Source organism: Aquarana catesbeiana, linkage group LG02 (assembly GCF_042186555.1).
Source record: "Aquarana catesbeiana isolate 2022-GZ linkage group LG02, ASM4218655v1, whole genome shotgun sequence".
In the NCBI taxonomy this organism is placed as follows: Eukaryota; Metazoa; Chordata; class Amphibia; order Anura; family Ranidae; genus Aquarana; species Aquarana catesbeiana.
In genome coordinates this window covers 796,702,697-796,728,648 of record NC_133325.1, presented here as the reverse complement: position 1 = coordinate 796,728,648, position 25,952 = coordinate 796,702,697, and the positions used below count along the sequence as shown (strand labels likewise).

At 45.6% G+C, this 25,952-nt stretch overlaps 1 protein-coding gene across 2 annotated transcripts in view; it reads right to left on the bottom strand.

Annotated features, from left to right (window-relative positions):
• Positions 1–803: 803 nt before the first annotated feature.
• Positions 804–25,952, bottom strand: part of LOC141129452 (uncharacterized) — a 182,991-nt gene continuing 157,842 nt past the window's right edge. For both annotated transcript variants that reach the window (XM_073617489.1, XM_073617487.1), the window contains exon 6: positions 804–871. The gene's annotated coding sequence lies outside the window, so the exon portion shown is untranslated. The remainder of the gene's footprint in view (positions 872–25,952) is intronic.

The following is a 25,952-nucleotide window of genomic DNA, read 5'->3' as shown; positions in this document are numbered from 1 at the left end:
GAATTATAAATCCTTTGATGTGGATTTTACCTGATTATTTAGCAGTTTGACTGGATTTCAGCTTAGTATAAATGGCAACAGTAATTTCCTCCAACAATATTGTGGATTAATATGACCCGGCAATGTTCAAATACATTCCAACACAAGACATATAGCCAGGAAATGCCAACAATCACCCGGCAGTGTTGTCACCGGAATAAGAAGTCCAGATCAATGTTTTGCTCATCTGGGAGGTCTAAACAGATGACAATACAGATTACCAATCAGTAGAAAATCCTGAGAAATGTAGGAAATAGATTTTTCCTGCTGCCAATGTTATTCTGCACACTGATTGTAGTACATGCAGAGTGCAGTGTATAGTCCGGGGATCTCACAGATGCCGGAAATGGAGCCGGATGCTGAGATCATATAACTCCAGTGTACATCCAATGGGAGAAGGAAGAAGATGGCAGCTCTGGAAGAGGAGGGGAAGGGCGTGGCATTGGCAGGGATGGAGTGGATGTGGGGGGCTCAGACCTCTCATCATTGGAGGAGAGCACACCCAGAGGTAAGTGCTATGAATACGTCATATTAAGGCAAATGCTGGTGGACGTTATTCAGGGTATAACCCCCTTTTAATGTGCAAGTGAAGGCTTTTTTTAACCACATGGCTGGACCCCAAGTCAAACTGTTATTGCTATGTCCCCACTATGGAGACTCTTTATCTCTATTTGTCATGGTGACAGAACATAATGAGAAGTCAAAAAATGAGAAAATATCCTCATGCACCGCATGCAGGTTAATGTGCGTTGACATACATCTCTCTGCACAGTGACCTGCACATTTTTTAAAATGCAGTTTGACTTCATTGGACACATCAAGGGTCAAGATACTTACATTTTGTTTGTAATTTGAAAAGAATGTTTCATTTATGCAGCCTTTTGTGTGTAGCGCTGCATCAATTGCAGTGTGGTGTGAAGGGCTCAGACAGCAATTGTTTTTAGAGAGTCCTTGTATTGATCGATACATCTGGTGTGAACGTTCCCTCATATGTGAGGAAGTGCTCCACTGCTTCTAATCAGGAATTATATGATAAAGGTCTTTTTTTAATGATTGCTAACAAATCTCTGTTAGACAGCCAAACATTAGACTCTGGATCATGGAGAAAATGGGATCATGCACTGCTGGTTTCTTTGCCTTCCTCTGGATCAACTGTGAGTATAGGATTGTGTATAAAGGGTTGTATATTTTTGTTTTCCTTTTATTGGTTGAACTAGATGGACTTGTGTCTTTTTTCAGCCAGACTAACTATGTAACTATGCAGAAAGTGAGCTGCTCTACATGGAGTAGGGGGCCCCGTTTCTCTTCTATTGATGAAAATTTGTGGCAGGTGGGAATCCAATCTTATTGATGGGTATGGATCCATTCTGGATGGGTGGCACAGATATGTTCTCTGCCAGTGGCACTTCTTGAGGGACACCATTGGTCGGTATGGATCCATTCTGGATGGGTGGCACTGATCTGACCTCTACCAGTGGCTCATCTTCAAGGACACCATTGGTGGGTATTGATCCATTATGGATGGGTGGCACAGATCTGTCTTCTACCAGTGGCTCATCTTCAGAGACACCATTGCTCTTCAAATCTCTTTTTCTGCAGTAAATCTGGAAATATAAATCACACAAAATTGCAGAGACTATCACCAACATACAGCATTGGGACTGTTCTCTCTCTAGTTTATTCCCACCCTCCATCATCCAATAGTCCATTCTCCCATGTGATATGGCTTCTGTTTCATCTTTATTTTCACCTGCCTGGTAGTTATGTGAATAACACACTTCCTGTCCTAGGGTGACAACACTCACTCACTGCACTGTATCTGTGTAGAGCGGAGTTGTCACATTAGGCTGCTCTCCTGAATTGGACTACACACAGATCTTCATCTCCATTACATGGGGGAGGGGAATGCATAGTAGAAGTTTGTAAGAAAGAGCACACTGAATATCTGGCAGGATCAAAAACTATTATCTGTAATTGCTGATCTTAGACTGAAAAAAAGAAGACAAATGCAGCCACCAAATCTAAGGACTGATATTTCCCTAAAACCACCCCCCCCCCACTCACCAACCTTTATCTGTACCAGATGTCACTGCACAGACCTCATCCACACACTAATTCTGCATCCGCATGGTGTCCCCCCCCCATGTATCCCCTTCATTCCCATCCCAAGATGACCAAAATAAGAGGCCTGAGCTGGTTATAGCAGACCTTGACTTAAGCATGAATATAAAACTAGAATGGATAAATAAAGAGTAATGGAAGAAGTGGAGTATTTACTTTCCTGGAACAATTTCCACTTGGGGTTTCCTCCAGTGCTGATTACACAGTAATAGGCATTTGGTTCAGTTTGGCTAATCTCCTCCTTCAGTAAAGATCATGTGACCAGCACCTGAAACTTTATCTGCAAGAGGAACATTAACCAACCCGAGCTCTCAACTCCTCTTCAGAAGAAATCACATGACCAAAAAGTCATATACTGTAGGGAGCAGTGCCCCCCCATCGCTCACTCGATTGCTGCTTCCCCCCATCGCTCGATTGCTCACCCGTAACCCGCCAGCCCCGCACTTACCCCATGCAGTTCGCGGCTTCCCCCCACATCTCCTCCTGAATACCAGCGGTCACTTCTCCTGCCAGCCAATCAGGACTCACGGCCAATTGGGTCTCAGGACCCACATCCTGATTGGCTGGAAGGAAAAACAGGAAGACATTAGTTGAATATTAATTTGCTAATGTCACACAACTAGGTGGGCTCCGGGTGCAGTGCTCTGCGTCTGAAGCCCATCATTTTTTGAAGCCAATTAGAGCCTCAGGCTTTAATCACATGCTTCTGCATGTAGATTAGAGGCTGGGCACATCATGGATTAGGGGGGTGGCGCCCCTGCGCCCTGCATGAGCGGCTGCCACTGGTAGGGAGTCTAATACTCGGTTCACATATCAGCCGCTGAATTCGGACCTGAAATGGACCAAAAGACACACAGTGTTTTTCTGCAAAATGCTCCGGACCTGCTGCGGAGATATGTGAACCGGCTCCATAGAGAGCAGGTCAAAATCTCCTGATATTGAGAATTGGATATGGGGATCCCCCGTCCAATTCACAATGGTGTGAACCCGGCCTAAAGCAGCATTTTCTCCAGGAACAGCAAGTATTTCACACCTTACATTGCTCTTCATGCTTTCCAGAAACGGCTAACATAACTTTCAGTATAGATCCATGTTAAATCAACAGAGTCTCTCTAGAGGCGGCTGCTGATCTAGAGGAATAATCCGATCACAGAAAGGAAAGATGTAACCATTACTCACCAGAGATATCAAAATCCCAATAATCACACCGAGCACTCCAGGAATGAGAAACATTTGGGATCTAATATAACCTGATGTAAGATCTGTCAGAAAATAAATACAATGTTTAGAACACATCTCTGTGTAGAGATTACATGTGTGATCAATATACAATGTATCCGTTCTACAGTCTGCTTTGTTATATTACAATATTTATACATCAGCAAACTTCAGCTTATAGAAAAGTGACGGCAGAAAAAGACCGGAGTATTCCATCGAGTCCGTCCATTTTATTTATTTTTTATTACCTTCATTGTCTGACTATTATATATAACCTGCACACTGACCTCATGCTGTATATTTTATACACACATATATACAGTATATAGTGCAAGTCCCAGGGAAGAATGACAACCTCCTCTATTCCCCCAGTAATTGCCCCTCTCACCTCTGATCTCCAGCCGGTATTCCCGGATCTCCTCACTGACCGGGTTTGTGATCCTGACCCGGAATCTCCTCTCGGCGTCGTCTCTCTGCACACTGGGGATAATCAGCGTCCTATTGTCATCTATCAGCCGGTATCTTTCAGGGAGAGGCTCCCTGTCCACCTCCCAGGTCACAGCGCTCTCTTCTCCAGAGAACTGGATGCTCACCGCCATCTCCTCACCCAGCTGACTACAGTTACTGGTGATGTTGGAGATGAGAACCGGATCTGGAGAAGAACAGTCACCATCAGTCATAGGTCACCAACACAGAGCCCAGATACATGGAATAGAGTGCTAGCTCTTATTGTATACTTATACTGAGGAGGACTGATGGGGAGATATCAGTGGGGAATACTGGAAATCTGTTACATGAAGAACTCATTTCCTCTCCTCACTCATCCTGTATAATAGACACTTCTTCCCCCATAGAGTACAATGCAGTGTAGAGAAGTGTGATGTAGTATATGGACTCTTACCCAGAACACGGATCTCTGTAGAGGATATTAGATGTCCCGGATCACAGTAACACCAGATCTTATACACACAGGAGTCCTCCTTCCTGGCATGTGTCAGCTTCCAGCAGCCGCTCCCTGTGTGCAGTCGGAGTCTGGAGTCGTGAGATTTAGTGTGATTGTAATAACAGTGATTTTCCAGCAATGTCCTCTCCTCCCCTCTGCATTCTCTGTACAGCTCCAGAGTCACTTCTTCATGAGGACACTTCATATTACAGCCAGTGATGTCTGATCCGCTCTGTACATACACCGTTCCTGATGACACCGATATGATCATCATATACAGGAGACCTGGGAGGAGAAGACAGATCAGAAATGTGAGCAGAACTTTCATAGAGTTTAAAAAAAAAGAAACGATTTTAATAATGCTTAAAGTGAAACAATAAAAATGAAATATTCCTTTGAATATCGTGCCTGGGGGATGTCTATAGTATGCCTGTAAAGTGGTGCATCTTTCCCGTGTTTAGAACAGTACCACAGCAAAATGACATTTCTAAAGGAAAAAAGAGAGACTCTGACAGAGAGTAGTTAAAAAAGTGTGTGCCACATCCCATAAATCTGAAAGAGACCAAAAGATTCCCCTATGGCGGGATTTTACAGGCACTACCATAAATGATACGATATAAGTACAAAATAATTTTTTATTACAAAAATAGAAAAAAGAAAATTAATTAACAAAATATATACAAATCAGATACAGAAAATAAAGCCCCCAAATAGACAAGTTGCACTTACAAAATAAAAACTTTAAAATCACATAAAAACCTCCAGAGTAGCACCGCCGTGTCCACATACACAGTGCTTGGCTATCAGCTCCTCCCTTCTAGACGCATATCGGCCAATCACAGGCCTTCCTCAGCATCTACTTTTTATGTTATTTTAAAGTTTTTTTATTTTGTAAGTGCAACTTGTCTATTTGGGCGCTTTGAATAAATTTGTATACGGAGAACACTATGGTCTCTATACTTATTATTTACATGTCCTGAACTCATGGAATCTTGAGCCAAGCTGGGAGATAATCCGCTTCTTTGGATATTAATGAACTGAGTTACCATTAAGAAAAGAGCCATCTGGATCACCCACCATTGATTGGGAAGAGAAAGTGAGAGCAAAGAGCTCGTAGGGAGATCCGCATATGAGTTTTGACTCATCTGGGAGGTGAGCGCACATTTTTACTGGTGGTGGTGTGCACTCCTTTTGAGAACGAACAATCACTGTGGTGGAATTGTGTGGATACACTGATCACAAGAAGAGTTTTTCATGTTTTATTTCTTCATTTTTTCATTTTATGGACTATTCATTTATATGTAGGATTTATTTATTTTAGAGATTTGCACTTTATATTTATAATTTTACACATAGCGCTACATTTATTATTTACTATCCATTTTGAAATTAGTGTGGTATACCACTTGGAATGTTTAGCAGCTGTGCACGTTTATTATTAGGTTATCTTATTTAAACATCACAATATTACTTGTGGCGCTGATTGTTTCATCTTATAATTTGCATTATGTATTTGCATGTTTGCAAACGAAATCTCTTGTTTTAACATGTACTGTTGGACAGGACAATTCAGTTTGTTGCAGGCTGGTTGGTAAGTGAGCTGGGAATTTTTTTTTTTTTTTACATACATCACACTTCCATGCGCTCCTTGCTGCAAAGGCCAGTTACAGATTGGGGTGTTTGCCATTTGTTTGTTCCATTTACATGAACAATGTCATCACACAGAATAATTGCACAAAACTGGATTAGATTTGGAAGGCAAACCAAGGTAGGGGGCAGGAAGAGAACAGTCCTAGAAATTAATACGAGAAAAGTGGTCAAGGAAGCCGACACATTGAGGACTCCGGTGCTAACCAATAATACAGGTGCAGCCCTCAAAATTTCAACTCACCTGCTCGCATTTGGCGAGTGTAATTATGAGCAGTGCGAGTATGGTCAGGGCTGTGCTGTCCAGGAATGTATAGCCAGTGCCTCCCCTGCTGAGCACAGGCTTGCACGGAGGGGCATTTCAGAAGGGGCAGTCCGCCACCTGGGACCGCCCCTCTCCACTCCCCTCCTACCGCTCGTCCCCGCCCCCTGCACATGCTTACACAGAGGGGCATTTCAGAATGAGTAGTCTGCCACCTGTGACCTCCCCTCCTGCTGCTCGTCCCCACCCACCCGCACAGAGGGGCATATCAGAAGGAGCAGTCCACCTGGGACCGCCCCTCTCCACCTCCCTTCTGCTGCACATCTAAGGAGTGGGGCGGTTCATGTCATCAAGGCAGTCCTAGGTGGGCAGGCTCAAACCCTCTCGGTCCGCCCTCAGTGTTTAGACGATGTCAGTGTGCTGTGATTGAAAGCAGCACATAGAGGTGTTGAATTGGGAATTGAACAAGACGTGTGCTGGGAGGAAAAGGGGGGCTATTTGGAGGCATAGGTGTAATAAATGGGGGGTAGAATTGGAGGCATAGGTCTGAATTATACTTATGCCTCCAATGCCACCCCCCAATCTATCATACCAATGCCTCAAAATTCAATGCATTGCATTGAGGCTGCATTGATGGTCACTGTCAGGCTGCATTGATGGTCACTGATCAAGTTGTTGTTAATATTTATTTTTGTAACTTAATTCTGCATAAATCATTTAACAGTGTCATTTCATGAGATAATTTATGAGGGCGTGTTTAGGGGCAGAATTCAGGGTGGGGCGGGGTAGGGGTTGGGTGGGGCAACTGGTGACAAGTAACTCTTAAGGCCTGCCTAGTAGCTCAGGACTTGAAATTTTGAGCTCTGGTTTAGGGGCTCATTCACGTGTGCTTTGTTCTCTGAAGAGTGATCAGTATTTGAATCACTCTTCGGAGAGCATTTGACAAGCGGAGGAGGTATATCACCTGCACAAAGTAATAAACCACAGATTCACACTGTACAGAGCACAGCGCCCGTGTGAATGACCCCCAAGATCTCATCCACACAAAGAGCTTCATTTATTAACTCCATACAGTTCTATCTTTTAGATTTAGCAGGAATTGTGTTTTTCATTATTAATAATAATTTTACTGTATTTTAAGCAAAAATATAACTTGAATTTTTATTATTTTGGGGGAGGGGCTGACAAGTCAGGTCTTCACCACTCAGACCAAAACACTTAGGCTGGGCTCACACCATTTGGAATTGGATGTGGTTTCCCCGCATCCAATTCACATGTCAGGAGATTGTGATCGATTCTCTATGGAGCCGGTTCACATATCTCCGGAGTGAATTGTAGAGGAGTCCTGTGTATCTTCTGGTCTGTTTCATGTCTAAATTCAGCCACAAATTTGGGCAGAAATCAGACCTGAAATGATGAACGGGGCACACCGGACCCCCCGCTGGGAGCCGCTCTGTGCTTCAATGTGAACCCGGCCTTAGGTGGTGCAGAGTGATCCTAGCAGGGCCGGGTATTATTATTATACAGGATTTATATGGCGCCAACAGTTTGCACAGCGCTTTACAATATAATAGAGACAATACAATTCAATAAAAGAGGGTTAGGAGGGCCCCGCTCCTAGGAGCTTACAATCTAATGCCCCGTACACACGGTCGGATTTTCCGATGGAAAATATCCGATCGGAGCGTGTTGTCGGAAATTCCGACCGTGTGTGGGCTCCATCGGACATTTTCTCACACAAAGTTGGAGAGCAGGAGATAAAATTTTCCGACAACAAAATCCGTTGTCGGAAATTCCGATTGTGTGTACACAAATCCGATGCACAAAGTGCCACGCATGCTCAGAATAAATAAAGAGATGAAAGCTATTGGCCACTGCCCCGTTTATAGTCCCGACTTACGTGTTTTACATCACCGCGTTCAGAACGATCGGATTTTCTGACAACTTTGTGTGACCGTGTGTATGCAAGACAATTTTGAGCCAACATCCGTCGGAAAAAATCCATGGATTTTGTTGTCGGAATGTCCGAACAAAGTCCGACCGTGTGTACAGGGCATAATAGGGAGGGGCTGGTGGAAGAAAAGGTAATAACTGTGAGGGATGTACTGATGGGAGAAATAGAAGATTCGGTTATTAGTTGAAGGTGGGATAGACTTCCCTGAAGAGATGAGTTTTCAGGGATCGCCTGACAGTGGACAGAGTAGGAGACAATTGGACAGATTGGGGAAAGGAGTTCCTACAGCAATGTTTCTCATCTCCGGTCCTCAAGGCGCCACAACAGGTCATGTTTTCAGGATTTCCCTCAGATGAAATGGTTGTGGTAATTACTAAGGCAGTGAAACTTATCAAATCACTTGTGCAGAATAATGGAGATCCTGAAAACATGACCTGTTGGTGCACCACTGGAGTTGAGAAACCCTGTCCTAGAGGATATATACATATACACTGAGCATTCTACCCCCCATATACACCGAGCATTCTACTCCCCCGCATATACACTGAGCATTCTACTCCCCCGCATATACACTGAGCATTCTACTCCCCCCCATATACACCGAGCATTCTACTCCCCCGCATATACACTGAGCATTCTACTCCCCCGCATATACACCGAGCATTCTACCCCCCAATATACACCGAGCATTCTACCCCCCATATACACCGAGCATTCTACTCCCCCGCATATACACTGAGCATTCTACTCCCCCGCATATACACTGAGCATTCTACTCCCCCCCATATACACCGAGCATTCTACTCCCCCGCATATACACTGAGCATTCTACTCCCCCGCATATACACCGAGCATTCTACCCCCCATATACACCGAGCATTCTACCCCCCATATACAACAAGCATTCTATCCCCCCATATACACCGAGCATTCTACCCCCCATATACACCGAGCATTCTACCCCCCATATACACCGAGCATTCTACCCCCATATACACCAAGCATTCTACCCCCCCATATACACCGAGCATTCTACCCCCCCATATACACCGAGCATTCTACTCCCCCCATATACACCGAGCATTCTACTCCCCCCATATACACCGAGCATTCTACTCCCCCCATATACACTGAGCATTCTACCCCCCCATATACACAGAGCATTCTACCCCCCATATACACTGAGCATTCTACCCCCCCATATACACCGAGCATTCTACCCCCCCATATACACCGAGCATTCTACCCCCCCATATACACCGAGCATTCTACTCCCCCCCATATACACCGAGCATTCTACTCCCCCCCATATACACCGAGCATTCTACTCCCCCCATATACACTGAGCATTCTACCCCCCCATATACACAGAGCATTCTACCCCCCCATATACACCGAGCATTCTACCCCCCATATACACGAGCATTCTACCCCCCATATACACCGAGCATTCTACCCCCCCATATACACAGAGCATTCTACCCCTCGTATATACACCGAGCATTCTACCCCTCCCATATACACTGAGCATTCTACCCCCCCCATATACACTGAGAATTCTACCCCCCATATACACTGAGCATTCTACTCCCCCCATATACACCGAGCATTCTACTCCCCCCCCATATACACAGAGCATTCTACCCCCCATATACACCGAGCATTCTACTCCACCCATATACACCGAGCATTCTACTCCCCCCCATAACACCGAGCATTCTACTCCCCCCATATACACGAACATTCTACTCCCCCCATATACACCGAGCATTCTACCCCCCCATATACACCGAGCATTCTACCCCCATATACACCGAGCATTCTACCCTCATATACACCGAGCATTCTACTCCCTCCATATACACCGAGCATTCTACTCCCTCCATATACACCGAGCATTCTACCCCCCCATATACACCGAGCATTCTACCCTCCCATATACACCGAGCATTCTACCCCCCATATGCACCGAGCATTCTACTCCCCCATATACACTGAGCATTCTACCCCCCCATATACACCGAGCATTCTACTCCCATATACACCAAGCATTCTACCCCCACATACACCAAGCATTCTACCCCCCCCATATACACCGAGCATTCTAACCCCCCATATACACCGAGCATTCTACCCCCCATATACACCAAGCATTCTACCCTCATATACACCGAGCATTCTACTCCCTCCATATACACCGAGCATTCTACCCCCCATATACACCGAGCATTCTACCCTCCCATATACACCGAGCATTCTACCCCCCCATATACACTGAGCATTCTACTCCCCCATATACACCGAGCATTCTACCCCCCCATATACACCGAGCATTCTACCCCCATATACACCGAGCATTCTACCCCCATATACACCGAGCATTCTACCCCCACATACACCAAGCATTCTACCCCCCCCATATACACCGAGCATTCTAACCCCCCCATATACACCGAGCATTCTAACCCCCCCATATACACCGAGCATTCTACCCCCCATATACACCGAGCATTCTAGCCCTCCATATACACCGAGCATTCTACCCCCCCATATACACTGAGCATTCTACCCCCCATATACACCGAGCATTCTACCCCCCCATATACACCGAGCATTCTACCCCCCCATATACACCGAGCATTCTACCACCCCCCATATACACCGAGCGTTTTACCCCCCATATACACCGAGCATTCTACCCCCCCATATACACCGAGCATTCTACCCCCCATATACACCGAGCATTCTACCCCCCTCCATATACACCGAGCATTCTACCCCCCCATATACACCGAGCATTCTACCCCCCCATATACACCAAGCATTCTACCCTCCCCATATACACCGAGCATTCTACCCCCCATATACACTGAGCATTCTACCCCCCCATATACACCGAGCATTCTACCCCCCATATACACCGAGCATTCTACCCCCCATATACACCGAGCATTCTACCCCCCATATACACCGAGCATTCTACCCCCCCATATACACCGAGCATTCTACCCCCCCATATACACCGAGCATTCTACTCCCCCCATATACACCGAGCATTCTACTCCCCCCATATACACCGAGCATTCTACTCCCCCCCATATACACTGAGCATTCTACCCCCCCATATACACAGAGCATTCTACCCCCCATATACACTGAGCATTCTACCCCCCCCATATACACCGAGCATTCTACCCCCCCATATACACCGAGCATTCTACCCCCCCATATACACCGAGCATTCTACTCCCCCCCATATACACCGAGCATTCTACTCCCCCCCATATACACCGAGCATTCTACTCCCCCCATATACACCGAGCATTCTACCCCCCCATATACACCGAGCATTCTACCCCCCATATACACAGAGCATTCTACCCCCCATATACACAGAGCATTCTACCCCCCCATATACACCGAGCATTCTACCCCCCCATATACACAGAGCATTCTACCCCCCCATATACACCGAGCATTCTACTCCCCCCATATACACCGAGCATTCTACCCCCCCATATACACAGAGCATTCTACCCCCCCATATACACCGAGCATTCTACCCCCCATATACACGAGCATTCTACCCCCCATATACACCGAGCATTCTACCCCCCCATATACACAGAGCATTCTACCCCTCGTATATACACCGAGCATTCTACCCCTCCCATATACACTGAGCATTCTACCCCCCCATATACACTGAGAATTCTACCCCCCATATACACTGAGCATTCTACTCCCCCCCATATACACCGAGCATTCTACTCCCCCCCATATACACAGAGCATTCTACCCCCCATATACACCGAGCATTCTACTCCACCCATATACACCGAGCATTCTACTCCCCCCATAACACCGAGCATTCTACTCCCCCCATATACACCAAGCATTCTACTCCCCCCATATACACGAACATTCTACTCCCCCCATATACATCGAGCATTCTACCCCCCCATATACACCGAGCATTCTACCCCCATATACACCGAGCATTCTACCCTCATATACACCGAGCATTCTACTCCCTCCATATACACCGAGCATTCTACTCCCTCCATATACACCGAGCATTCTACCCCCCATATACACCGAGCATTCTACCCTCCCATATACACCGAGCATTCTACCCCCCCATATGCACCGAGCATTCTACTCCCCCATATACACTGAGCATTCTACCCCCCCATATACACCGAGCATTCTACTCCCATATACACCAAGCATTCTACCCCCACATACACCAAGCATTCTACCCCCCCCCATATACACCGAGCATTCTAACCCCCATATACACCGAGCATTCTACCCCCCCATATACACCAAGCATTCTACCCTCATATACACCGAGCATTCTACTCCCTCCATATACACCGAGCATTCTACCCCCCATATACACCGAGCATTCTACCCTCCCATATACACCGAGCATTCTACCCCCCCCATATACACTGAGCATTCTACTCCCCCATATACACCGAGCATTCTACCCCCCCATATACACCGAGCATTCTACCCCCATATACACCGAGCATTCTACCCCCATATACACCGAGCATTCTACCCCCACATACACCAAGCATTCTACCCCCCCATATACACCGAGCATTCTAACCCCCCCATATACACCGAGCATTCTAACCCCCCCCATATACACCGAGCATTCTACCCCCCCATATACACCAAGCATTCTACCCCCCATATACACCGAGTATTCTAGCCCTCCATATACACCGAGCATTCTACCCCCCCATATACACTGAGCATTCTACCCCCCATATACACCGAGCATTCTACCCCCCCATATACACCGAGCATTCTACCCCCCCATATACACCGAGCATTCTACCACCCCCCATATACACCGAGCGTTTTACCCCCCATATACACCGAGCATTCTACCCCCCTCCATATACACCGAGCATTCTACCCCCCCATATACACCGAGCATTCTACCCCCCCATATACACCAAGCATTCTACCCTCCCCATATACACCGAGCATTCTACCCCCCATATACACCGAGCATTCTACCCCCCCATATACACCGAGCATTCTACCCCCCATATACACCGAGCATTCTACCCCCCATATACACCAAGCATTCTACACCCCCCATATACACGAGCATTCTACCCCCCCATATACACCGAGCATTCTACCCCCCCTCCATATACACTGAGCATTCTACCCCCCCTCCATATACATCGAGCATTCTTTCCCCCTCCATATACACCGAGCATTCTACCCCCTCCATATACACCGAGCATTCTACCCACCATATACACCGAGCATTCTACACCCCCCATATACACAGAGCATTCTACTCCCCCCATATACACCGAGCATTCTACCCCCCCATATACATCGAGCATTCTACCCCCCATACATACTGAGCATTCTACCCCCCATATACACCAAGCATTTTACCCCCCCATATACACAGAGCATTCTACCCCCCCTATATACACCGAGCATTCTACACCCCCCATATACACCGAGCATTCTCCCCCCCCATATACACCAAGCATTCTACCCCCCCATATTTCCCGCTGTCATCGCTCTGCCCCCCGGGATGTGCACTCACCTCCATACACAGGAGAAATGGATGGACAGATCATGTCTCGGTGGGTCGGTGATGTACTCGGTGTCCGGGCTGTACCCTGATCTCTGCACTCACTGATCAACTATTCCTGATAGTGATGTCCAGTTCATGAACCAATCGTTCTTTTGCATCGATTCTTTACAGTGAACTGGATGGATCTGTTTGATACAATTCACTATGGACTGAAAAGTGTGCAGATCAGATCTGGTAATAAGATCCTAGAGTGAGAGAGCTCCGCCCCCTCCCTGCAACCAATGGTGGACCAAAGTCACAGCTCACTGACTCCAGACTGTAAAAAGTGTACAACTAGTCAAAGAGGAATGTCAGTTATTTATCACATTACAGTACAAGAATCATCAGTCACCACCAGAAGAAGAACAATCCACCAAATCAATCATCAGGTAGCAGCAGTGATAAGGTACAGACAGCCTGAGGCCCTTTCACACTTGTCTGATGACTTGGGACTCCAAAGTGACATGACAAGTCACACCCGATGATTTCCAATGAGTACCGTTCATATCTGTGCAACTTCAAGTCACAGCGACTTCAAAGTAGCCCCTGCACTACTTTGGTTCAACTTTGATGTGACTTGAGACAGAGACCTCAAGATTACACAGGCATTGCTTCAAATCACGTCAAAATTGCACGACTTTCAAGTCGCACAAGTGTGAAAGAAGCCTTAGCCCTGGTTCACATTGATGCGATTTGACATGTCATATCAGCGACAATTGCCGGCAATGGCACCGTCCTAATCGGTGCCGCGCCGCAAATTTCCAAAGGTATTTTCTGTACTACTTTTGGCGATTTCAGGGTGAACAGATGTCTCTGAAATTCCCCTGAAGTCGGGACTGACATGCGGGAATGAAAGGGTGGGAGTTCAGCTGAAGTCGCATGCTTTCATTCCCGCAGCTCAGTGTGAACCTGGGCTTAACGATTGGATTTTACTACTATTGGTACAAAATCCGATCTTTTTTATGCGTATGCACTATAAAGACTACAGACAAATCTGATGGCTAGCAATGTTAACTGTGAAGTTGGCCCATCAGAATGCAGTTCACCAGCACAAAACCCACTTTTCATTTAGCCTCGGTTTCCACTAGTGAGACTTGTCATGCGACTTTGGACTTCAAAGTCGCATGACAAGTCGTACCCCATGATTTCTAATGAGTACCATTCATATCTGTGCAATTTCAAGTCGCAGCAACTTCAAAGTAGTCACTGCACTACTTTGGTCCCACTTTGATGCAACATGAGGTCCATAGACCTCAAGAATACACAGGTATTGTTTCAAGTTGCATCAAAATCACAGCAAAAAATCGTTGCAAAAATTGCACGACTTTCAGGTCGCAATAGTGGAAACATAGTCTGAGGCTAGGTTTCCACTATGGTGACCCCCAAGTCGCCCGATTTACAGTGCGACTTTGCAATGCGATTTTTGATACAATGTCATGCGACCGGGGAGAACCATGTGAGAACAAGTCGCACTGAAGTTGGAACAAAGTAGTGCAAAAACCTTTTTTGGAATCACTGCAACTTGAGTTGCACCAATTAGAGCAGGGACCATTGAAATGCATGGGTTTTGACTTGTCATGTGACTTGACATGTGTCAAGTCGCACAACAACTCGCAGTAGTTGAAACAGAGCCTTACACAGCTTTTTGTGCTTCACTAAAATTGATGACGATGGCTAATCTGACAAATTATGGTCTGACACAACAATAGGTTTGTGCTCTGAGCCAAGGAACTAAATCAAAGTAAACTCCCCCAGGACCAGGGCTGTCTTTAATTTTGATTGGGCCCTGAGCAAACATTTTCTTGGGCCCCCCCATTCTTAGACATACAAAAAATAGCAGGTAGACTCCAAATCAGTTTACTGCAGCAGATCACGCAGCGATTGCAATTGGTTGCCAGAAGTTACAGCCTATCCCTACCGCTCAGTGGCTGGTTGCTAGAAGTTACAACACATTTCTGCTTGCTGCTTGGTTGCTAGAGGTTACTGTACATTATTACTGCTCACTGATTGGTTGCTAGGGGTTACAGGATAAATAGGATTGGTCACAGCACAGAACCCTGGGGGACCCCACTAACCACCTCTGACCATTCCGAGTACTCCCCATTTATCACCACACTCTGAACTCACCCTTGTAGACAGTTTTCAATCCATGTACTCACCCTATGGTCCATGCCAACTGACCTTATTTTGTACAGTAAACATTTATGGGGAACTGTGTCAAATGCTTTTGCAAAATCCAGATACACCATGTCTACAGGCCTTCCTTTATCTAAAGGCAACTCACCGCATCATAGAAGGTTAATAGATTGGTTTGGCAAGAACGATTCTTCATGAATCCATGCCGATTACTACTAATGATACCGTTCTCATTACTAAAATCTTGTATATAGTCCCTTATCATCCCCTCCAAGAGCTTGCATACTATTGATGTTAGGCTAACTGGTCTTTAATTCCCAGGGATGTATTTTGGGCCCTTTTTAAATATTGGTGCTACATTGGCTTTTCTCCAATCAGCTGGTACCATTCCAGTCAGTAAAAATTAGGAACAATGGTCTGGCAATTACTTGACTGAGTTCCCTAAGTACCCTCGGAGGATGCAAGCCATCTGGTCCCGGTGATTTATTAATGTCAAGTTTCCCAAGTCTAATTTTAATTATGTCCTCTTTTAACCATGGAGGTGCTTCCTGTGATGTGTCATGATTATAAACACTGCAGTTTTGGTTACTGAAGCCCCCGATTCCCTCGTGAAGACTGAGGAGAAGAATAAATTCAATACCTTCGCCATCTCCCCATCCTTTGTAACCAGATGTCCTTCCTCATTCTTTATGGGACCAATATGGTCTGTCCTTCCTTTTTTACTGTTTACATACTTAAAGAATTTCTTGGGATTTTTTTTTTGCTTTCCTCTGCTATGTGTCTTTTATGTCTTATCTTAGCCGCCCTAATTGCATCCTTACATTTCTTGTTGCATTCTTTATAAAGTCTGAATGCTGATGATGATCCCTCAACCTTGTATTTTTTTAAGGCCTTCTCCTTTGCTTTTTATATGCATTTTTACAGTGGAGTTAAGCCATCCAGGACTTTTGTTCACATTTTTAAATTTATTACCCAATGGGATACATTGGCTAATGCCCTTATTTAATATGCTCTTAAAGCAAACCCATCTCTCCTCCGTATTCTTTGTTCCTAATATTTTATCCCAATTTATGCCTTTTAGCAAGGTTTGTAGTTTAGGGAAGTTGGCTCTTTTGAAATTCAGTGTCTTTGTGTTCCCTTCATGTTTCCTATTTGTGTGATTTATACTGAAACTAATTGACCTGTGATCGCTGTTACCTAAATTGCCCCGTATTTCCACATCCGTGATCAGGTCTGTATTGTTGGTAATCGGTAGATCCGGTAAAGCTTTATTTCACGGACAGCCCCAGACCAGTAATAGACAGCCCCAGACCAGTAATAGACAGCCCCAGACCAGTAATAGACAGCCCCAGACCAGTAATGGACAGCCCCAGACCAGTAATAGACAGCCCCAGACCAGTGGACAGTCCCAGACCAGTGGACAGTCCCAGACCAGGATTAGATGGCCCCAGACCAGGATTAGACGGCCCCAGACCAGGATTAGATGGCCCCAGACCAGTAATAGATGGCCCCAGACCAGTAATAGATGGCCCCAGACCAGTAATAGACAGCCCCAGACCAGTGGACAGTCCCAGACCAGTGAACAGTCCTAGACCAGGATTAGACGGCCCCAGACCAGTATTAGATGGCCCCAGACCAGGATTAGATGGCCCCAGACCAGTAATAGATGGCCCCAGACCAGTAGACAGCCCCAGACCAGTGGACAGTCCCAGACCAGTGGACAGTCCCAGACCAGGATTAGACGGCCCCAGACAAGGATTAGATGGCCCCAGACCAGGATTAGATGGCCCCAGACCAGGATTAGACGGCCCCAGATCAGTAATAGATGGCCCCAGACCAGTAATAGACGGCCCCAGACCAGTACACAGACAGCCCCAGACCAGTAAAGTAGAAAGCCCCAATCCACTCCCTTTCCTCGCCACTACAGAGCGGGATGTAACGCACTGGAATATGTTTTTTTTTTTTTTACTGTGCTCACCTTCCTCCCTGTGCAGCCATCACAGTGTCCCACCTCTGTTAGGAGAGAGGCTGCCACCGTCTCCTCGAGTGCAGCCATAGCTCCAGCGCGCCCAGCCCACAAGGTGTCTGTCCAGTGCAGGCGCTTCCTGCATGTCACAGGAGCCTTCTCTCCTGCCTCCTTCATAAGTGTGCTGGTGCCCTGCTGTAGGAAAGCCCATATAGCGGGAGGTGAGCGGCGGCCGCGGTCTGTGTTAACCCCGTCCGGACCTCGGTCGCCGCTTACCTCCTGCCGTGCGGCCCAGTCATCAAGAAGCCGCTGCTAAAAAATGCGGCCCAGGGACAGCGGCCATCCGGGCAAATGCCTGGTGTGCCCTATCGCCGCTTACCTCCCGCCGTGCGGCCCAGTCATCAAGAAGCCGCTGCTAAAAAAATGCGGCCCAGGGACAGCGGCCCACCGGGCAAACGCCTGGTGTGCCCTATGGCCAGTCCGGGCCTGGGTAATGCCATACTAGTGTGTATCTATAAAAGTTTTTTACTAGTGTGTATGTGTGTGTGTATATATATATATATATATATATATATATATATATATATATATATGGTGTGTGTGTGTGTGTGTGTGTTTATGTATATATATATACATATAAAAGGTTTCCCTTTTTCATGGCAGCGTCTTGTTACCATAGTAATATATTAATTCTTATAGCAGGAATGTGTTGCGCTAATACAGGAATGTGTTGATCTTTTTCTCTCTCAGGGCAGCGTCATGTTGCCATAGAAATGTATTACCTTCTTCTCTCTAGAGTCAACATTGTATTCATTTTCTGTTCTTTTGAGACAACTTTTGAGACAACTGTGTTGATTTTCGTCTCTGGGGACAATATGTTGCTGTAGATATGTGACTGACAATCTCCCCTGACCTGGGTCTGGTTATTTCAGGTATTAGTCATTCCGGGAGAGATCTACATTCTGATAGCACACTATGTATACAAACACTGAGTCTCTCTGTTTTCTCCGCTTTCTAATTCATTTAAATTATTTTTCATTTTTTACTTTTCCTCTCTTGTTCATGTCTGTTATCTCTTTGGCATTTACATGTAGATATAGATATATACATACCGTTATAGCAAAAAATAAGCTCTTAGTAGTTTTGGTATTATATGTTTTTGGAAGGTTGGAATGTTTGTGAGACATACAATGCAAGGTTTTTTTTTGCCTTTTGGTAATCGGAGGGGGACTCTATATAGTTTTACAGCAGCCTTTGGAATTGTTATTGGTAAGAAACATTTAATGGATGTAATATGTATAATTTGTGATTTTCGTTTTTTTCAGCAGTGGAATGAGACTCTTTTTATTTATATCCATATTTATATTTATTATTTAGGGATACTCTCCGGAGCAGTTTGCATTTTTGGCTTTTGGGCTTTTTGGAGAGAGGAAGATAAATACTATCCCTCAAGTGTCTATACAGGTATTTGAGTTTGTAATTTCAACGCTATTATTTTATTGTAATGTATACAGTGTATGGCTTTTGCCTTTCGGCAAGCAGAAGGAGACTTTGTATAGTTTTGTAGTAGCTTTTGGAATTACATTGAGAGTTGATGTTTTGGTGGATGCTGTACATGTGATTTGGAATTTCCGTTAGTTTTTTCAGCTAATGGAGTGAGACTCTGTTCATTTGCATTCATATCTATATTCATTATTTATAGATCTCTCCCCCCCTGGAACAGTTTTGGCATTTTTTGTTTTTTGTTTTTTGGTTTGGGGTTTTTTTGAGAGAAGAAGATAAATACAAGTTCTTCTATATAGGCTTTTAATTTTGTATTTTCCGCTTCTACAATTCTAACGGTTTGTTAATAAACCATCTAAACTTGTGATTATCTGTAATGCTTTTAGACACTGATCATTTGGGATGTATACCACATTCATATCATCGAAGTAGTCCTTTGCATATTCATATCTTTGATTTAACCACTTCAGCCCCGGAAGGATTTACCCCCTTCCTGACCAGAGCACTTTTTACAATTTGGCACTGCGTCGCTTTAACTGCTAATTGCGCGATCATGCAATGCTGTACCCAAACAAAATTTGCGTCCTTTTCTTCCCACAAATAGAGTTTTCTTTTGATGGTATTTGATCACCTCTGCCGTTTTTATTTTTTGCGCTATAAACGGAAAAAGACCGAAAATTTTGAAAAAAATGATATTTTCTACTTTTTGTTATAAAAAAATAAAATAAACTCAATTTTAGTCATACATTTAGGCCAAAATGTATTCGGCCACATGTCTTTGGTAAAAAAAAATGTCAATAAGCGTATATTTATTGGTTTGCGCAAAAGTGTTAGCGTCTACAAACTAGGGTACATTTTCTGGAATTTACACAGCTTTTAGTTTGATTGCCTATGTAATTTCTTGAGGTGCTAAAATGGCAGGGCAGTACAACCCCCCCCCAAATGACCACATTTTGGAAAGTAGACACCCCAAGGAAATTGCTGAGGCATGTTGAGCCCATTGAATATTTATTTTTTTTGTCCCAAGTGATTGAATAATGACACAAAAAAAAATTTACAAAAAGTTGTCACTTTGGGCATATGTGGAATTGCACCCCAAAATACATTCAGCTGCTTCTCCTGAGTACAGGGATACCACATGTGTGGGACTTTTTGGGAGCCTAGCCGAGTACGGGGCCCCGAAAACCAAGCACCGCCTTCAGGATTTCTAAGGGCGTAAAGTTGTGATTTCACTCCTCACTACCTATCACATTTTTGAAGGCCATAAAATGCCCAGATGGCACAAACCCCCCCCCAAATGACCCCATTTTGGAAAGTAGACACCCCAAGCCTATTTGCTGAGAGGCATGTTGAGTCCATGGAATATTTTATATTTTGACACAAGTTGCGGGAAAGTGACAATTTTTTTTTTTTGCACAAAGTTGTCACTCAAACATGCCATGGGCATATGTGGAATTACACCCCAAAATACATTCTGCTGCTTCTCCTGAGTACGGGGATACCACATGAGTGGCACTTTTTGGGAGCCTAGCTTCATACGGGGCCCCGAAATCCAATCACTGCCTTCAGGTTTTCTAAGGGCGTAAATTTTTGATTTCACTCCTCACTTCCCATCACAGTTTTGAAGGCCATAGTATTTATCTTCCTCTCTCCAAAAAGCCCAAAAGCCAAAAATGCAAACTGCTCCGGAGAGTATCCCTAAATAATAAATATAAATATGGATATAAATAAAAAGAGTCTCATTCCACTGCTGAAAAAAACGAAAATCACAAATTATACATATTACATCCATTAAATGTTTCTTACCAATAACAATTCCAAAGGCTGCTGTAAAACTATATAGAGTCCCCCTCCGATTACCAAAAGGCAAAAAAAAACCTTGCATTGTATGTCTCACAAACATTCCAACCTTCCAAAAACATATAATACCAAAACTACTAAGAGCTCTAATAAGAGATCATGCTGGGGATGTAAAGCTCAAGTCCCAGAGGATAAATCTCTCTGTGAGTCATGCTATTCTCGAGCTGTAAAGGAACGTGGAGCTGGAGACCAACAGGTGGAAGCTCTGGTTAGAAGAGTGGTTCAAGAATCTCTGAACAGGACAGATCGCGTCCGTACATCCAGCCCTCCTGCTGCTCCACCACCAGTTCCTGACAGGGTCGACCCTGAGGTTCCAGGTCCCTCTCGTCGAAGTCTCTCTTTAAGTGGTTCTTCCGACGGCGAAGCGGAGGTGGAAGACTCCAGTACAGGATTTGATTTTTCCTTGGTTCCTCAGTTAAAGCGGTTAAAAACGCATTGAGATGGGAGGAGCCGGTAGAAGCACCCTCTAAACAGAGGAAGTACTTCAAGCAGCTCAAGAAAGAACGCCCAAACTTCCCCTTCCTGGGTGAACTTGGGGAAATTATTTCAGATGAATGGAGTAAAGTTGAGAGGAAAAACTCGCTGATTTTCAAGATAGCGAAAATGTACCCATTCAAAGGTGAGGAGGTAAAGCATCTGGAAGCGGCACCCCTCATTGATACGGCTTTAATGAGGTTAGTGAAACATGTCACGCTTCCTCTGGAAGACACTGTTTCTTTTAAAGATGCTGTGGAGAGGAAGATCGACACCGACCTCAAACGCATTTATATTACGGCAGGCATGGCTTGTAAACCAGCCCTGGCTCTTGCAGCTTTGTCTAAAGCTATGGCAGCATGGACGGATGACATGGATGCAGTGTTGGGAAAGATCTCTGAGGAGTTGCTCAAGAACTCACCAGTACACAAGCTGAAGCTGGCATCAGCCTTTCTGGGGGAGGCATCCCTTGATATTATCCACCTTGTGGCATGTGTCATGCTTTCTTCAGTCACGGCGAAGCGCGCCTTGTGGTTGTGCCCGTGGGTTGCGGATCCTGCCTCTAAACAGGCATGGTGTAAAATTCCCTTTGAGGGCTCCTCCCTCTTTGGGAATAAACTTGACTCTGCCATTACCCGTGCTACAAGGGGTAAATCGGGGTTCTTACCCCAGGATCGCCATATTTTTGGTCAGAGAAAAACTCATCCCAGACAAGATCAGGAGCGTGTGAGGGATGCACGTCGCTACAGACTTGGCCATGGTTTCAGAAAAAACTGGAGGAGAAATAAACCTTCAGAGCAGAAGTCCTCAAAGTCAGCCTCTTCTGGGGGACGTGAGGCTGCAAAGTCCTTTTGATATAGAGCCTGTCCAGACGGAGCGAGTCTGGGCTCATTTACTCCATTTCCAGCACGTCTGGGCAGCCTCGATTCGGGATTTCTGGACAGTCAAAACGGTCTCTTCGGGTCATACTTGGGTGTTCAGCAGTCCACCCACACACCGGTTTGTTCCTACAGCTCTTCCACACTTAGAGGAGAAGAAACAGGTTCTTCTGTCATATACAGATTCACTAGTAGCCCAGGGGGCCGCCATTCAAGTACCAACAGAAGAAAGATTTCTAGGGGTGTACTCCCCCTTTTCATGGTCCTCAAAAAGAATGGGTCCTGGAGACCTGTAATCGACTTGACATATCTGAACTCCTTCATCAAGAAGGAAAACAATACGCCAGACGATACAACCGGGAGATTGGCTTGTCTCCATAGACCTGAAAGATGCCTACTTTCATGTGCCGATTGCAAGGGAATTCCAGGTGTATCTCCGATTCGCAGTAGATCAGAGGCATCTCCAATTCACATGTCTCCCATTCGGGCTTACAACATCGCATTGAGTGTTTTTGAAGCTCTTATTGGCTGTGGTAGCGTTAATCAGGGTCAAAGGTATCCGGTTACACCATTATTAGGATGACCTACTTCTGCTTTCACAAGACAGGGATCAGCTGTTGGCACATTGAGATCAGGTCATCTCTACCCTAACAGAGTTCAGTTGGCTGTTGAACAAGGAGAAAAGTCATCTAGATCCAACGCAGTCTCTAATATTCCTTGGAGCCCAATTCAACACGGTGGAGAGCACCATCTCTCTGCCTCTGGAGAAAGTTCCGGTGATTCGGGAAAGAATTTGTCTAGCATTGTCATAATCTCTTCTCAGAGCCTCGCAATGTCTAAAGATAATCAGCAGCATGGTAGCCACAGCCCCCATGGTGAGGTGGGCGCAATGGAAGATGCAGCCCTTTCAGAAGGGGTTTCTCCAACAGTGGGATCCAGGGTCTCAAGACCATCTTGTATGGGTAACCACCTCCATGCGGGAGAGCCTCCCCTGGTGGCTGCAATGGAAGAATCTTCTCAATTGCCATTCCATAGCACCTGTCTCCTGGATCATGGTGACAACGGATGCAAGCAACAGAGGTTGGGGCGCTCTCTGTCTGACGGAGGTAGCCCAAGGCAGATTGGACTTCCCATCCCAAGGGATAGTCTCAAATATCCTGGAGCTTCGAGCTGCCTTCCGTGCGCTTCAAGCCTTTTCCCACCTGACATCAGGGGCCTCAGTCCTCCTGAGACTGGACAATACAACTGCAGTGTCTTACATCAAGAGGCAGGGGGGCACCCGCAGTCTCTCTTTACTGAAAGAAGCAAGTCCGATCATGTCCTGGGCCCAGGCGAACTTGACAAATTTATCGGTTGTTTATCTCCCCGGAATTCAGAATGTCCAGGCGGACTTCCTTTCAAGGGTCACCCTGGACAACAACGAATGGTCTCTTCACACCGAAGTGTTCAACTGGGTCTTGTCTCTGGGAGCGTTGCCAGAAGTAGATCTGTTTGCATCCCCTTGCAACTTCAAACTGCAGAAATATTACACGAGGTGTCGTTGTCCCCAAGCCTTCGGAGTGGATGCCCTGATGGACCAGTGGAGATTCCACAAGGCCTATGCCTTTCCCCCGGTACCAGTCATTCTCCGATTTCTATCGAGGCTCAGGTGGGAAGAAGTTGAAGTAGTGGCAATTGTTCCTTTCTGGCCCAACAGGCCATGGTTTCCTCTCCTGGTTCAGCTCGGTTACCTGGATCCGGTCCCTCTCCCGTCCAGACCAGATCTCCTGTCGCAAGGAACGTCTCTTCACCCATGCCCATCTCATCTCCATCTGATGGCTTGGTGGTTGAGAGGGGAAGGCTGGAAGCACTAGGATGTCCAAGTTCAGCGATTGCTACATTGTTGAATGCCAGAAGAGTGGGCACCAACAGAGTCTATCAAAGAATTTGGTCAAAGTTTGCGGACTATGTGGCCTCCACTAATGGTTCCTGTATTGACCCAAGGATGCAGGATATTCTGGGTTTTCTGCAAACAGGCCTGGACCTGTCTTTATCGGTTAGCTCCTTACGAGTCCAAGTTTCTGCAATCTCCGCCTTCACAGGTGTATCATGGGCCAGGCACCCCCTTACTAGACAGTTCTTCAGGGGAGTAATAAGACTTAGACCTCAAAGAAAACCAAGATTTTCTAAATGGGATCTTCCTCTTGTCTTGGACTTCTTCGCAGGAAGAGAAATGCGTCATGTGGACCAGTCATCTATTAAGGAACTTTCCCTTTAAAGTGGTCTTTTTAGTAGCCATAACATCGGCTAAGAGGGTTTCCAAAATTGGTTCCTTAGGATTCAAGGAACCATTCCTTACTTTCTTCCCTGATCGAGTGGTCCTGATTCCTATTTTAGGTTCAAATCCCAAAGTAACAACTGTCTTCCATGAAAATCAGGAAATTGTTCTTCCTACGTTCAGGTCTTCTGAGGACTCTAATATTCATCCTCTAGATGTCGGAGAAGTTCTAAAGCAATACTTAGAAGCCACAGCTTCTTTTCGCCAATCTGATCACCTGTTTGTTCTCTTCCATGGTAAAAGCAAGGGAAAGCGTGCTTCCTCTAGAACCATCACAGCATGGATTGTTCAGGCCATTCAGTGGGCTTATAAGTCTAAGGGTTTGGCTCCTCCGGAGGCAGTGACCGCTCATTCTACCAGGAGCGTTTCTACATCGTGGGCAGCATCCTGGCGTGTATCTCCGGAAGTAATCTGTAAAGCGGCCTCATGGTCATCAATTAATACTTTTATGATGCACTATTGTGTAGAACCGGCTTCCTTGTCATCGGTTAATTTTGGTTTGCACGTGGTGCCAATTAAACCTTTTTTTCTTTAACCAGCAATTGCCCACCCGGGTGTGTATGGCTAGTCATTTCCCATACATATGCTGCCATGGAGTCTGTCAGGAAAATGGAAAATTTATATCAAATACTTACCGTAATTTTCCTTTCCTGATGGACTCCATGGCAGCAGGAGTTCCCTCCCATTTGCTGGAGTAGGCTAAGTTACGGAACACGGTCTCTGACTAGAGGCAAAGATTTATGGGAGTGGGGTCCTATGAGGTATGAGAGGCGGGATTAACCCATACGTATGCTGCCATGGAGTCCATCAGGAAAGGAAAATTACGGTAAGTATTTGATATAAATTTTCCGTTTTACAGGTTACCACTTTAGATTTACAGAGGAGGTCTACTGCTAAAATTACTGCCCTCGATCTGACCTTCGCGGTGATAACTCACATGCATGGTGCAATTGCTGTTTACATTTGACGCCAGACCAACGCTTGCGTTCGCCTTTGTGCGAGAGCAGGGGG